The sequence below is a fragment of the Aythya ferina genome, assembly GCF_964211825.1.
Source record: "Aythya ferina genome assembly, chromosome: 3".
In the NCBI taxonomy this organism is placed as follows: domain Eukaryota; kingdom Metazoa; phylum Chordata; class Aves; order Anseriformes; family Anatidae; genus Aythya; species Aythya ferina.
In genome coordinates, this window is record NC_140298.1 from 22,035,718 (window position 1) to 22,050,181 (window position 14,464).

At 42.4% G+C, this 14,464-nt stretch overlaps 1 long non-coding RNA gene across 1 annotated transcript in view; it reads right to left on the reverse strand.

Moving 5' to 3' along the window:
• Positions 1–321: 321 nt before the first annotated feature.
• Positions 322–14,464, reverse strand: part of LOC311433651 — a 124,945-nt gene continuing 110,802 nt past the window's right edge. Inside the window, exons 2-3 of the long non-coding RNA XR_014690873.1 lie at positions 4,473–4,678; positions 322–3,551 (exon numbers count right to left, since the gene is read on the reverse strand). This is a non-coding gene — a long non-coding RNA (uncharacterized lncRNA). The remainder of the gene's footprint in view (positions 3,552–4,472; positions 4,679–14,464) is intronic.

Genomic DNA, 14,464 nt, shown 5'->3' on the forward strand with positions numbered 1-14,464 from the left:
AAATGTCTTCACCCAAGACTTATTCTTCCTAGACATTTTTACTTACCATGCCTACATGTCCCATCTAATTGAAGGACAGGAGAATGCAGGGGAAATTGCTGTGTTATTTATCCTAATAAATTAACAAATTATCCTAATCTATCCTAATAAATCCTCATAAATTTATCCTCTGGGAGACCAGAGGGCAAAACATAGAAATCTCTTTCCCACACCAAAAACAAAAACAAAAACCAACAACATCCCAACACCAAGAGATTTAATATATTTTTTTTAGTCACAAAGACCTTTTTTAATGGTTTTCATGAAAGAACAACTCAGAGCCTGACATGGATGTGCTCCACAAACAGAGCAAGATACATGGGGAGTGATAAGTTCTAGCTGGCTTGTGTAAAACAGTGAATTTGGAAAGCTCTCCCCCTAGCTTCTAGATAAGAGGTTTCCTCTCAAAGGCAGTGACAAATGCCAACCAGTCGAGCTGTAGCCTTCTGCCTCACAGCACATCATTTATAATGACAGGCAGCAGACGGAAACTCTTCCAGCAGGCATCACTGCTAAACACACTGTGTCTCATGACCAGCAGGGAATGTGAAGTCTGGATGCTGGTCAATAAAAAATAAAAAGGAGTTCCATGGAAGAATTTAAAAACCCCACGAAACAACTAGGTTTCCTAATGATTTACCTGATTTGTAAAAGTAGAGTTTCTGTGGCTCTGCAGCCCCATAACAAAAGTTCTTAAAGTACTGACAAGTGACTAGCTAGGAGCACAATCCAGCAGGAACACAGAGACAACCCATACTTAAGAAACCTCACCAAAAAAGCCATCTCAGCAGCCACCAGAAAATGCTGCTTGATGCGGATATAAATTTTTAGCCTGTATCCTGCATTCCAAAGAGAAAGGCTTGCTTTTCCTTGCTTTCTAATTCTTCTGTTTAAACTTGACTGCATCACAATTACAAAGCCACCTCTTGATGACTGATCAAACACCTCCTGCCTGGAGAGCAGGATGTATATACTAAAGCAATCTTATTTTCATTTTAGCCCCCAAATTTTGCTTTCATTTTCACACAAGCATCATCCCCAGTGGAGGTACTCACTCATAACAGAACTTTTTTTTTTTGTTTGTTTTTGTTTTGTTTTGATTGTTGGGATTTGTATGTCTGCTCCACAGGCTCCCCAGCCTTTGTGTATGAATGGGGTCTCCAGTGACAGGAATTGTGCTGCACTTGTGGTGACTCTTCATGTGCACTGAGAAAAAGTGGGACATTTAGCTAGTGACAGGAGAAATACTTCGGGTTGAACATGAATCAGTGTGAACCTTCACCCATCCCTGCCGCTGATTAGCCACAGCCAGGAGAAATTCAGTGGTTCTGGGAGAGCTGAAGGTAGAGAAAGGCAGGACCTGAGTGGTGCCTTGTAGAGGCAGGACCTGTGCAGTATGCTTCAAACATGTCACGAAACAAAACAAAACTTCTTCCTACTTAAACAGACAAGAAAAATGACAGGAATTGGAAATGCCTGGACATTCCCAACAGACTTTACCCAGAAGTATATCAAAGTTTGGTTTGGAGTAACAGCTACATGCCATTGAAAAATTACTTTCTCCCCTCAGATAATTTATAGAGTATCCAGGAGTGACCTGTCGTCATGATCTCTGCCTTGAAAGCAAACTAAAAACAAACAATAAAGAGTTTTGCATGGATTTATGCAGAGTTCCAGCCCTTAATTAAGCTGTCCAGGGCTGCTGAGTATCCAATCTGCTCTCAGGGATGATGGCACAAATCCAGAGCAAGTCTACTGAAGTGAAAAGTGCAAGTCCAAAAGGGAACAGAAGAGCATTATTTCTTGAGCTAGGAGTGGAGTACCAATATAAGATTTCACTGGAACCCAGAGCACCTTGCTTGTGCAGGGTGGCAAGCACTTTGGGCTGAATCTAGCCAAGGTATTTGTTTGCAGTGTCATTTTTTTGCCTTCAGGAAAGTTTCAACCTGTCTATAGGAATCTGAATCCTGCTTCTGTTTAATTTGTACAACACAGTCTAAGTTTTCTTCTGGCCGTAAGGTGTTACAGGAGTATAGGATTCAGAAAGAGTAAAAGGACCGTACATTTTTTCAGTTACATTTCAATTTGATCCTGCCATGTGTGGCACATGTGGGGACCAGACTTCTGTCCTGATTTGGAGACTCGTTGACCTGAAAGTACTTCACATGAATGCAAGAGTCCTGCTGTGGACTGCCAGGGGTAGAACCCGGTGATTATCAACAGGGAAGTCTTTTTCTGGGAGGAAATCAATCAGCTCTACATTTCCAGGTAAGATAGGCTGCAACCCAGACACTGGGGCTGTGTCTAACCTCATCATGTCAGCAGCAGAGTTAACACTGCCTTCCCCGGTGCCCAGGCAGTGATCGACAATGCTCGGTCTGTCTGTCTGGGGCACCTGCAGATAACCACCTGAGATAGATCAGCACAGGAAACCATTTTCACACAGCATGAACATGCAGGTGGTGAGCAATGTTAGGAGCATGATTATTATCCCCTCTCTAGCTAACTGTTCTGGGCCCCCTGCATGACGTCTGCATAGTTGAGATGTCATCACTCAGCCAGATGTTGAAGTCACATCTATCTAAATCCAGTTGGATATATGGAAAGTGTTGTCTATTTTGAAGGGCATAAATCAGGGGGCATTTCTATGAATAAGGGATTATTACTAAATCGTGCACTTTCCATTAATAGATCCCTATTAATGCTGCAGGTGTTAGTAGTAACTGCTCTTTGAAGCATTACTTAATCACCCCCTTTACAAATCCCTGTAATCCAGCTCTCATAAAAGTACATGGATTATTGATTGAGAGGACCTCTGGGATCTCTAAAATGAGGTTCAGCTCAGATGCCTGCACAGTGCAGGAGACGCACTGCAGATCACTCCCTGGAATGTCTGCCAGGTGTTTGCAGTTTCATGCATAGTGTGTCTTGGAAATAATAAAAATGGTGGGGGTGGAGGGGAGGTCATTCCCATCCGGGAAGACCAGGCTCAAGTGGAGGAAGGAGAAGGAGAATGAGGGCTATAAGTAATAGCTGGAGAGGTTGGAGGTGCAGAGGTTATAGGGTGGACTACTTCTTCCTCTCTGGGAAAGCTGTGAAAGTGAAATTAGAGAGCAAGTGGATCAAACACATGTTATGTTCTTCTCAAAGCTGATGTATGACATGCAGCCAGGTCTGTTGCATGCCTGCAAGGCACACAAGCAGTCAGCACAAGCCTTTAGAAATGTTCTGGGTACAAGGTAGCTAGGAAGGTAAATTAATAGTCGGAAACCACATGAAGGGCTTTAAATAAAAGATGATCCCCCACAGCCCAGTGTTAATATTTTGGGATTACATCTGCAAAGCATACCGCTGGTTAGATTTGAGCCAGTGGAACTGAAACGTGCACATTCTCCAGGCTTAGAAGATCTTAATCGCTGAGGTCTGTGTGGCTTAGATCTGTGAAAGGTCTTCAGGCCCCTTACGTGGGGCTTGGACCAAATGTTATTGCTTGAAGGTGTCCCCAAACCATGCTGTGGGGGAAAGACACACTTAGATACTTTTTGTGCCAAGAGAAAAGCAGTGCTATCTGCTGAATAACAACAAAACAGCAAGAAATAAGCCCCCACAAAGCCCCGTGCCCACAAAACTACCCTGCTTCCTGGGCTGCTCTAGCTGGGAGGTATCTCTACTACAAACATTTTTGAGCTTAAGAAACCTTGCAGGCTAGCAGGGAGGTCCTTGAAACCATAACCCCATTTCACAGGCACCATTGGCAATCCATAGTCCCAGGTCCTTACTTTGTGTTGTTCTGTTTGACTCCTCTATTAGCTTGAAATATCCCCATCCCGTGAGGCTGAAGAGTGTGGTGCCTGGCATTGTACTGCTGTTTGGCTGCAGTTTCTGGACTGTGTGTCTGCAAATCTTCTGGCTGGAGCAGGCAGCCCTACAGCCTAGTCATGGGGAGTGGGAGCAAGAGAGAGTCCCCACATCATCTTCCAGAGATGGCTGAGAAAGGCAGCCACTGCTCCATGGAAAATATATAAATGGGCCCTTCATTCATCAAACCACACTCTTCAAAAAGTGCTAGGAGGTGAAGAAAATTTCTCAAGAAAAAGTAAGGTTAAGAACAAAAATCAGCCCCTGACAGAAACACTTGATAAAGTGCTGTTTTCCAGGGTGCCACCATCTGGTCTGTGTTATGGGGAATAACCTTGATGTTATTACACTACAGGATTATTGTTATATAGTAGTGTGTAAAATATCAACCAAATGTAACAAGCACGAGAGAGACACATAATACCACTGATTGCTGGAACAACAAACAGTTCAAGAAAGCACTTATGTGAGAGGGCAGGATTTGGTAAGGTGCTCAAAGGTAAGCACATTCCCCCGCGGCTCTGCTGAATGGGCTCATTTTCTTAAACTAAGGCTCCAAAGTCAAATTCCCCCACCTGAATTCTCCAGCCTTTCACAGAGAAGTGGTAGTGGCTTGAACTCTCATGCATCATCCAGCTCCAGCAGGTTCAGCAGACGGGTGCCCTGCTGACTGTGCACGGCACCTTGTGGCTTTTTTCTTTCAAGAGGACTGGCCTGGATAAACAAGTGCTTTCCAAGGAGTATAGCTGCACTGCTCTGTGCTTGTATCAGCTCTCCGTACCTGAAAGGGAATGGAAAAGATGCGGTAGAGTTCAACCTTTCTTTTCATATTATAGGGCACAAAACAAAAAAATGACCAAAGGAACAAATGTAACAGGGTGCTTGACTGTCACCCGAATGTTTCTGCTCTTCTTTTTCATCCCTGATGTGGGATTTTTTTCCCCTGATCTCTTCCCACTTTTGCCTTGAATGTTGGAAGATGAACAGCTAGGCTTTCTCAGTTCACTTTCTCAAGTCATCTTGGAGCACTTGAAGGCTTTTCCCCTCACATCCTAATTAAGGGTATATCAATGTCCCATTGGGACTGGAGCAGTTAACGAACACCATCCGGCAGGTCACTTATAAACTATTTGCCCTGAGATTGAGGGCAAACTCTGGTGAATTCCCAAGGAAAGAATCAAATGAACCTGTTAATGAGCAAAGCATTAGGAGGAAGAAAAAAAAATGAAGCAGGATCTGAAGTCTTAAGGAAATGTAGGAAATAAAGGTTTGTTTATCTAATGGTTTTAGTGGTGTCGATGCACAGGACTCTCTCTCCATTTTAAAGCAGTTGCAAACAAAAGATTCAGTTGCAGATAAACTTTGGGAGTTTGCTTTTACATGAGACACCTGTAAACATTCCTTAAAGATGGAGAGGAAGAAGGATGTGCAGCATATTCAAGTAGAACCTGGCAGCAAGGATTTTGTATATTATCATCACCATCTGGAACACCAAGATGGGTTTTAGTCACATCTCGTTTAAACCCTCTATACAGTAAATCATATTCTCTGTCCCTGGCAAATTTAGTCTAAAGTGGTTACTACAATTTTCCAAAAAAGCTGCCATAACCTGAAGAGAAGCTCTTGGGGTCTTGCCAGCCTATTAGAAATCTTGTAGGAGCCTGGTTTGGTGAAAGTTTAGTAGATGATGCAGAGATCTCCAGTGTCAGTTTGCCTGTCAGTGAAATGACTCATGGATCAGAAAACAAACACACACCAAAAATAATAATAATAAAAAACACGTGTTAAGAGCAACCAGACTTTTTTTTTTTTTTTTTTTTTTTTTTTTTTTTTTTTGTGACTGTGTCTCTGAGGGAGCTTAGCCTTCACTCTGAGCTGGCCTCAAATGGGGTTGGTTTCTTGGACTTATAATTAAGATCTGACATACAAAACAACTAAAAGTTGTACTGCAGTAAGACAAAATGACTTCAAAACTAGAAAATATTTGACTTGAATATAGCTGCATGATTAATGTTCTTTCAGATGAAAATGAAAAAATCAGCCGTTTAAGAATCAGTTACTTTCAAAAAAAAAAGGTTTAATTGAAGGAAAATTATGTTTAAATAAATCTTATCAGAATGTGTAGTGCAGATAAAGGAAAATATCCTACATTGTCGCAACACCTCTTTCCATTTATCTGCAGAAAACATGCAACAGGACATCCACTATCTCTCTGTTTCTCTGTTTTTGTTAGAAGTTGACCAAAAGAACCACACAATTTTTTCAAACCTGAAGCAGCAATGCAGGTGGTTGGACAGATGGGGGGGAGGAGGCTTTGAAGTGTGACAAAAAGAAAGGATGTAAACGAGATTTTCTCCATCTTCTGATGAAGTATTTCTGACATAGAACAATGGAAACAATTATTATTTGATCCTTAATGATTGTCACATGACATTGGTGCTAGAAAACACATCCCGACTTTTCTAAAATTATAACATGACCAATAAAAAAAAAGAAGAAAAAAAAAAGTATGTTTATTATTTTTGCCAAAAACTGAAGGGCCCTAAAGAAAAGATAACAGAGAAAGGAATAGAGAAACCCTGGAATGGGTTTTTGTGATTTAAAAAAAAATATGTAGAAACTATACAACTGTTGCTTCTGATAACAGTGGGCTGACAGCATCTTAAAGCCAGCTGGACTGTCACCCCTTCCTCTAGGCAGATAGCTTCCAGGTTCTTAAATTTGTTGAAATTTACTGGCCCTATCCTCCTCTGCGAAACAGCTCCCCGCATCATGTACAGTGTCCATCAGCAAAGGACTGACAGCTGCTGGAGGTGTATCACCACCTTCCAGCCACCCTGGGGGAGCAGCTGTGACAAAGAGGGAAATACAAAAAGGGGGGTGAAGGGGCATAACTGCTGTTTTGCCGTTCACTCCTAGGCAGTGAGGAAAGGGCTCACTCAGTGTGGATCCAGCAGAAGGCATCTGCCATGGGCTACACACATTAAGGAAGGGTCTCCGTAGCCCAGCTGAAGGAAGAAATGAAGAAGAATGACTGACATCTGCCTCTTTTTTTTTGTTTTGTTTTTGTTTTTGTTTTTTGTTTTTTGTGATGTTCCAAGGGGACTGAAATAAATGGAAGTTGGTGGAAGTTGGGTGGTTGTTCCTGCTTGACAGCCCCCGCTCCCAAAGTATGGCTCTATGTGAGGCTGTTGTTGTGGAGTGCCTTTCGCATGCCCCAACTGCAGGAACCTCCACCAGCTCCTGGCAGCTTCAGTAATGGGAAGGCCACTTCACAGTCAAAATCTTTATGAGCTGATAATTAGCCCATTTCTTTCCGTGTCCACTGACAACTACAGGGTGTTTTCCACTGGCTTCTCCAAAGCCCAGGCTTTTTTGAAGCAGAGTAGAACTACTTTGGTGTGGGGCACTTCAACAGGAACACTAAATATTTTGATGGATGAGGATAGCCAACCAACAGCCAAGAGAAGGGAAACTTTGACCAAAGACAGGAAAATCATAACTTAATAGGAAGTGTAATAATAAGTTACTAATGCCCACTGACTCCCCTTTTTCAAGGTCTTACCTGCAATATAGATAGTGCAGCACTGAGGTCCATATATTGACTTCAGAAAATGTTAGTGATTCTCAGCAGAGCCTCCCATTCTGTAGCCAGAGGATCCAAAACATCAAGATAGTTTTGGCTCCTTACCTCCCCAGATAACCCCTTACTCCATTTTTTGAGCCAGAATACCATGTTTAGCTCAAACATAAGTCAACTATTCTGACAGAGAAGTCAGCAGAGGTTTCTAGTCATTAATCCCAGCTGAATTGCTCCATATCTTCTTACAACACTTGCAGGACTATGAGAGTTGTGACATCAAAATACAAGAATTAGCCAGCTGGCCCCAGCCAAGGCCAAGGCTAGTCTGGCTCCTTTGTCTCTCTGTGTCTAGAACCAGCTGCCTCTGAGTAAAACTGGTTTCTACCACAGGCATTGCATCTACCATGGTTAAATTGTCCCCACAATTCAATAGGTGACAGTGTAGGTTCAAGGGGATTTCCACTTCCTCAGGTTGTCCTATTCCCAATACTCTATTTCACAAACAGCTCAAGACATCAAGGGAACTTTCAAAGCAACTTTCTCTATTTCACAATGCCTTGGTAAATCAAACATATGTAGACAGAAAATCTAATAAAAAAAAAAACACACAACCACAACTATGAGTAGTTTTAATCAGAAGAGTATATTGAAATGTAGATAGTAAAACTGCCATAACTAACTGCAGATGCTAAAGAAACTATAAAGCCGCAGTCAGCATGGTTTGCCACATTACTGTATTAGAGCTGAGACTAACTCTAGTTTTACTATTTGACTTAATAAACTGACATTTTTTATTATTATATAATGCACCAAGCTCCTGTAGTTTTACTGTTGTAAACTAATTCAACCATAGTTTAAAGAGAGATGTTTTTGTTTGCTTTTTTAATACACACAGTGAAGCTGGGAGAAGTATTTTAGTAATATATTTTCTGTGCCTTTCCCTTAACCTTCACATCATATACTTGTGCTTGAATACATGATTTCTGCCTGCAACCAATTTTCATTTTGCTTGTGCTTTCCTTAGAATAGGAAATCATCTTCAGTGATTTTTGCAGCACAAGGATTTGATATTTGAGACAGAAACAAGTGACGATAGGATCCCAATTTCAGCCAGATATAGAGCTATCTGAATCTGCCCTCATAGAGAAACACATATGAAATACAAGCTATTTTGCACACATTTCTTTCTGAAGTTTCCACGAGTGATAGTGATCATTGGGTCCATGAGGTAATCACGACAGTAAAGGACAGAAAGATCGGCTTCAAGGAAAGGGATGCCTCTTTTCTTCTTACACTGTCATATTGGTACACGCAGCTTAGCTCTTGCTCTCTGTGTTCACTTCCTCTCCTTTTATATCCCCACCCAAACAGTGGCAGTGTCATATTCTCTGGGAATTGTGAACTGGTGCCAGGCTGACAGCCATAGAAACCACAGAAGCAGAAACATTTGTAGATCTTACTATCCTTCTCCCACAGGCAAAGATGACACAGCTCTAGAGTGGATGGGGAGGAAGCGATTTTAAGAAAAAGAAAAAAAAAAAAAAAGAAAAAAGAAGGACCAAATTTCACATTAACCATCAAACTAATGTCAACTGACAGTGATTTTCTCTGTGTGTCACTGTTAATTGTGTTCTTAGTATTTTACATATAAATGTACATCTCAGTAGTCAGCCTCTGCAGCCAAGGAATATTATGGCAAAACTCAGGCCTGTGATACTCATTCAGGCTGGTGTATTAACATAAGTATTTAAATTACTGTATGCACACATGCGCACACACCTGTAGTAAAGCCGTAGGCTTTAGGATTGTGCAAAGGCATTGGTTCTCCCTGTTCTCTGACAGTGATCCAGGGCTGCCGCGTGTGGTCCAGGAGCGCCACGGGCACGACATTCCCTTCAGTATGGGGGATGGTGTTTTTGGGTTTCCTGCTCACACAAAACACCACTTGTCGAGGAAATCCTGGCACAAATGGCCAGAAATCCAAGCATGCCCTTAATTCAGACCTCATGCACTGCTCCAAGAGCATTCAGAGACAAACGGAGTCGACTTGGCAGTTTCCTTAACTGCCAGATTTTCTCACCAGACAAAAAGGTATAGGCCTGAACTTCTTCCTTTTCTTTTTTAGAATTAACAAAAAGAGCTGCACTTTTTTTTTTTTTTTTTTTTTTTTTTTTTTTTAATTGCAGTTGGTAAGTGTTATTTATTGCCAGTGCAAGAATTCTCACAGGAGACCAAGTTAACTTTGGTTCGAACCAAGACAATTGACCTGAATGGTCAGTGCCATTGTGGGAAAGCCCTGGTCCAAACCTGATCTCTGCCACTGAATCCAGGTATAAGCATAAACCAAGTAGGTTCTAAGAAGCCAAAATACTTATAAGGTTTGGATACAGGCAAAGTTAAATTCAAATGTCAAGCTCCTGCAGTGAATCAAGCTGAAGCACCGCAGCAAACAGCCCTCTCCTACCATTCAGCTTAAATGCCTGGGGAAAATTAATCTTTGGATGAAAATCTAGGGACTTAACTCTGCATCTTATGTTAACTGTGAGACCTGGACTTCAAGTCTTCTTTATGGCGAGTGAATGAATCCCACGGCTTTCGATATCATATCACCAAGTCCAGTTGACTACTGAGCAATGCAGCAGCAGCAGAAAAATAGGCATAGCAGAACCACTAAATATTTAGCCACATTCAGGCCATCTTCGTAATTTTTGCTTCCTTCCTCAGTTATCTTCCCCTGACAGCCCGGGAAAAACAGGCAGCTATTTTAGGTGCCTCACTGTTATCGCTGAGATGCAATCACTCTGCTAAACAAACCTATTTCCAATGCGCTGCCACATAAACCCTGGGCTGACCTTTGACTCTGTCATCTGAAATATGACCATAAAAATAATGTCTGTAAACTGCTTTTGGCAATTATGCCGCTGCTGGAATGAAAGGACGTTGTCATTAGCATGCAGCTTATGAACCCCAGCTTGCTGGGGCTGGCACACAGCCAGCCTGGGAAACCGAGCCTGCCTTAAAGCTGACACAGGTTCAATGGGATAATTAGGCAGCTTTTTTGTTCCAGTTTGTTGATATAAATGTGGTAGAGATTAGCCTTTCCCCCTCAGCTCTGGGTAATGGTCAGGGCTAACAGGTGTCAGGCTAATGGTGGGGTGGGAAATTAATACTTGGTTTCCTGGTACTGTCCTTTGTTGGTTTTCCTGCAGAGGAATGCCTCCAAGTCTTCTAGCACTTTGCAAGTACCTTCTCTCCTTCCCTCTCTCCCCCGCTCCCTTCCTCTTTCACTCTTCTTGCTTAGTTTTGCCCAAAACATTTTATCAAGAAGAATGTCCTGTTGAGTCATGTAGAAAAGAGCTAGGAAGGGCTGGCTGGAAAATAAATTACAATCAATCAGATCAGCTAATCAACCCTCCATTTATCAGGCTAAGGAATAAAACTTAAATTTCAAAATAGCAATTAGACGGATCTTTTTCTGAAGTTAGTGGGAAATCTCTGGGGAAACGAGCCAAAGCAGAATAAAGGACACCCGGAACGTGATGCAGCTCGGAACAGACTGCCGTCACCACTTATACAAGTGCCTAGGGCACTTAAACATCTGGTTATCTTAAGCAACTTGGGACAGGGTTCTTGGCGCTCAGCAGGAATTGAAAATGCCAGATCAGCTAACAGCTCTCTATCAGTCCTCAAAGCAGAGGCTATCTGTGCTTAATGTCAAAGCAAGTGAGACAGCAAGAGAAATCTTAAGCCTGCCTTTATGCATACTGTAGCTCTCTGATAGCTTGTGCAGAAAGCAAGCATTCATGCTTGTTTTACTCATATGTGCTGCTTTTTGTCTCAAGGATTGCCAAAGCACTGTAAAGGCACTTTTCCCAAATCACTTCACCAGCAAAATGTGGCTGCTTCTGGGGAGAAACCTTCTTGATAGCGCACCAAAAACACCTGGCAGCTTAGCTGGGAGGGGAAAACCTTCACCTTCTCATCACACTGTCTTTCTCCTCCTCTGACCTTGTGCCTGTCACAGTGATGTCTCCAAAAGCTGCCAACCCACTAGTCAACTCCTGGGATATGGAGGTCCTATAGCCCATTATTACTGCTCCCCACAGAGAAGCTGAAGACATGGCTACTCTACTGAAACAAAAATGGTGTCCACCCTCCACAACTTCTGGCTGAAGCTGTTTCAGCCAGACAGAGGGGCCACAACCTCCCCAGGCTGATGCACACACCCAAACAGATCTCCGAAGGACTGAAAGAGCTGCCCAGAGCCTCAGCTGCAGGCAACTCCAGAATCTGGAAGTCCCCCTAGAGCCTGGAGGCAGGTAGGCCCAAAGCAGGAAGGCAGGAACACAGTGCGGCTGAGCAAGGACCTGCTGGTCATAATGAAGTGTAAGAAGGAAATGCACAGGCAGTGGAAGCAGGGACAGGTGGCCTGGGAAGAGTACAGGGATGCTGTCTGGATGTGCAGGGATGGGATCAGGAAAGCCAAAGCACAGATGGAAATGAACTCGGCAAGGGATGCAAAGAATAATGAGAAGGGATTCTATAGTTACATAGGAAAGAAATCAGTATAGGGGACACAGGAAAGAAAAACTGAGAGAACTTACTGTCTTACCCTCATGCACCTCTGTGAATAAAACAAAGCTAAAACTAGAGTCTTTCTTTCAGCAGATGAAAGCTGGAGATCCAGTGGATGGAATTTGGGAGTCAGCAAACGTTTCAACTGGAGATAAGCTGTAAGCTTTTAACAGCGTGAATAAGTCCCTTAAAACAGGTTACTATGGGGCTGTAGTGAATTCTTCGTTTGCTGGGGTCTCTAACTGAAGAGCAAATGTATTTCCAAAGAGACATGCCCTAGTTTGAAAACAGTTTGTTGGGCTGAAGGCCAGAATCACTAGATAAAATCTATGGCTCTTGTAATAAAATAGGTCAGACTAGGTAATCACAAGGGTTTATTGCAGTCTTAAAATCCATTAATCTATCTATTCTATAAAAACAACAATGAAAAGATATTGTGTCTATGAAATCCTGCTTCATGCAATTGCTGAGAGGTATATCTGAGTTTGCATGCCACAGCAATACCGGAGTTACCTCAGCTTTGTGTGGGTGTTGCTCACCCATCTGAATATGAGTAATATTTTTAAAGAAAAAAGCAATAATTAGCTTCCCTATGGTAGATTGCCAAAGACCACAAAACAGAGGCAGCAGTCATTTCACAGAGATTGACACGCCCTTTCCTCAGCTTGTCTTACTGTCAATAGCCTTATAATTAATTTGATGTAAATGTAAAGGGAGAATGGTGCTAGTCTGCATCCCAGCAAACACTGACACCAAGAGAAGATGAGACACCCTGCCTACAAGGTAAAAACACAAAAACACAAACACAGACAGCACAACAAGAAATTTTCATTCCATCAGGAATTTCTATCACACTCAAATCCCAGCAAAGAACAGCTTCTATTTTTTTCAGCCTGTGGGGCTGGTTAAAGTTTTCAAGGCACAAACCTGTATTAGTGACCAAGAGGAACAAGATGCCAACACTTCTGTAGGATAAACATGTCCTTCATATAATTGCCTGTGTTCAGTGTGGTGTTACAGGGTCCAGAGCAGCTGCTTTGATGGTTGGTCCAGACTGTTTCTAGTGTTGTTTTGGAGAGGAAGGGGCAGAGCATTGGCAGCATCAAGGCAGACAGACAGATGAATGCAGCTGGCAGCCTGGCAGTAATGCACAGATACTGTTCAATATCATGCTGCAATGCTGAGGATGCTGACAACACAGCAGCACTGCAGGTGTGGGCTGAGAGCTTGTACTATGAAATTAACCCACATGTAATCATGAGTCACCAAGTCTTCCCATAAGAGAAATATCTCTCACCACACGTCATGGTGTATTCTTCATGTGTCACATATGAATCCTTTGCTAAAGACAGCGTTCTGATCCAAGGAAGTCTGACCTTTAATTATTGCCTTCTATAAGGCCCTTGGGTACTTGTACTTAGAGTATAGCTTTAAAAGTCTGAGCCAACAGAGAGAGAGGAATATGCAGAGCAGTCACTGGCAGACACAGGAGGTATAGGGTCTTTGTAAAATGAAGAGGGGAGATGAGGGAGAATAGCCAGAAGCCCAAAATGATGATTTAAACTTTCATTGCCACTGACTGAAGCTGAAAACAAATGTTAGGTCTGCCTTGAATAGTAGATTCCAAACAATAAAATCTTTCAGACCTAAAATTCAAAACACCATTGAAATGTGGAAGCTGGAGATGGGAGAGGTCAAAGAGGATCCAGGTCTGGTCTTGCACTGGAAAGGTTTGTTGTTACAGAAGAAAAAAAAAAAAAAAAAAGAAGTGAATGTTTGCTGTTTTGCCCAAAACAGTGTCTTTAACAGATCTCTAAGAAGCAGGGTATGGGGAAGTGTGGGGTAGGATTTCACAGCTTTTGACAGCTGTCTTTTGCTTTCTTTCTCCATGCACAGTGACAGCAGATTTCTCTCTCTGAAAGTATCGGCTAATTCCAGTGGGAACAGGGATGCCTTGGGAGAAAACATTTCTGCCAAACTGCCATTTGCACCAATTCTGTGCTGATGTACATCCATTTGGCTTCGCAGTCATCAGACCTCATTCGCACTGATCTTAGCAGAAAAAATAGCCTTGCAAAATCTTTTGTGTCTTCTTTGACGTGATCTACACAGACTACGAATATGTCCCAGTATGCAAGAAGATACATTCACCTGAGTGAAGATCTAAGGCATCTCCCCAACAGGCCATTATGTCCCATAAAATCTCAGCTGCCACTCAAGCCACTGATTTATTTTTTTCTTGCACTGCACCAGAAACGTGTTTTTCCTTGTTTCAACAGAAATCATCTTATAGATGAGTAAATAGTCCATTCTAGAGGAAGGCTTTAAAATATTTCCAGATGAGCTTCCATCTGGGCAGCAGTTGAGAATAATCCATTGCAGGATTCTGAATACAGAATCCACAGTATC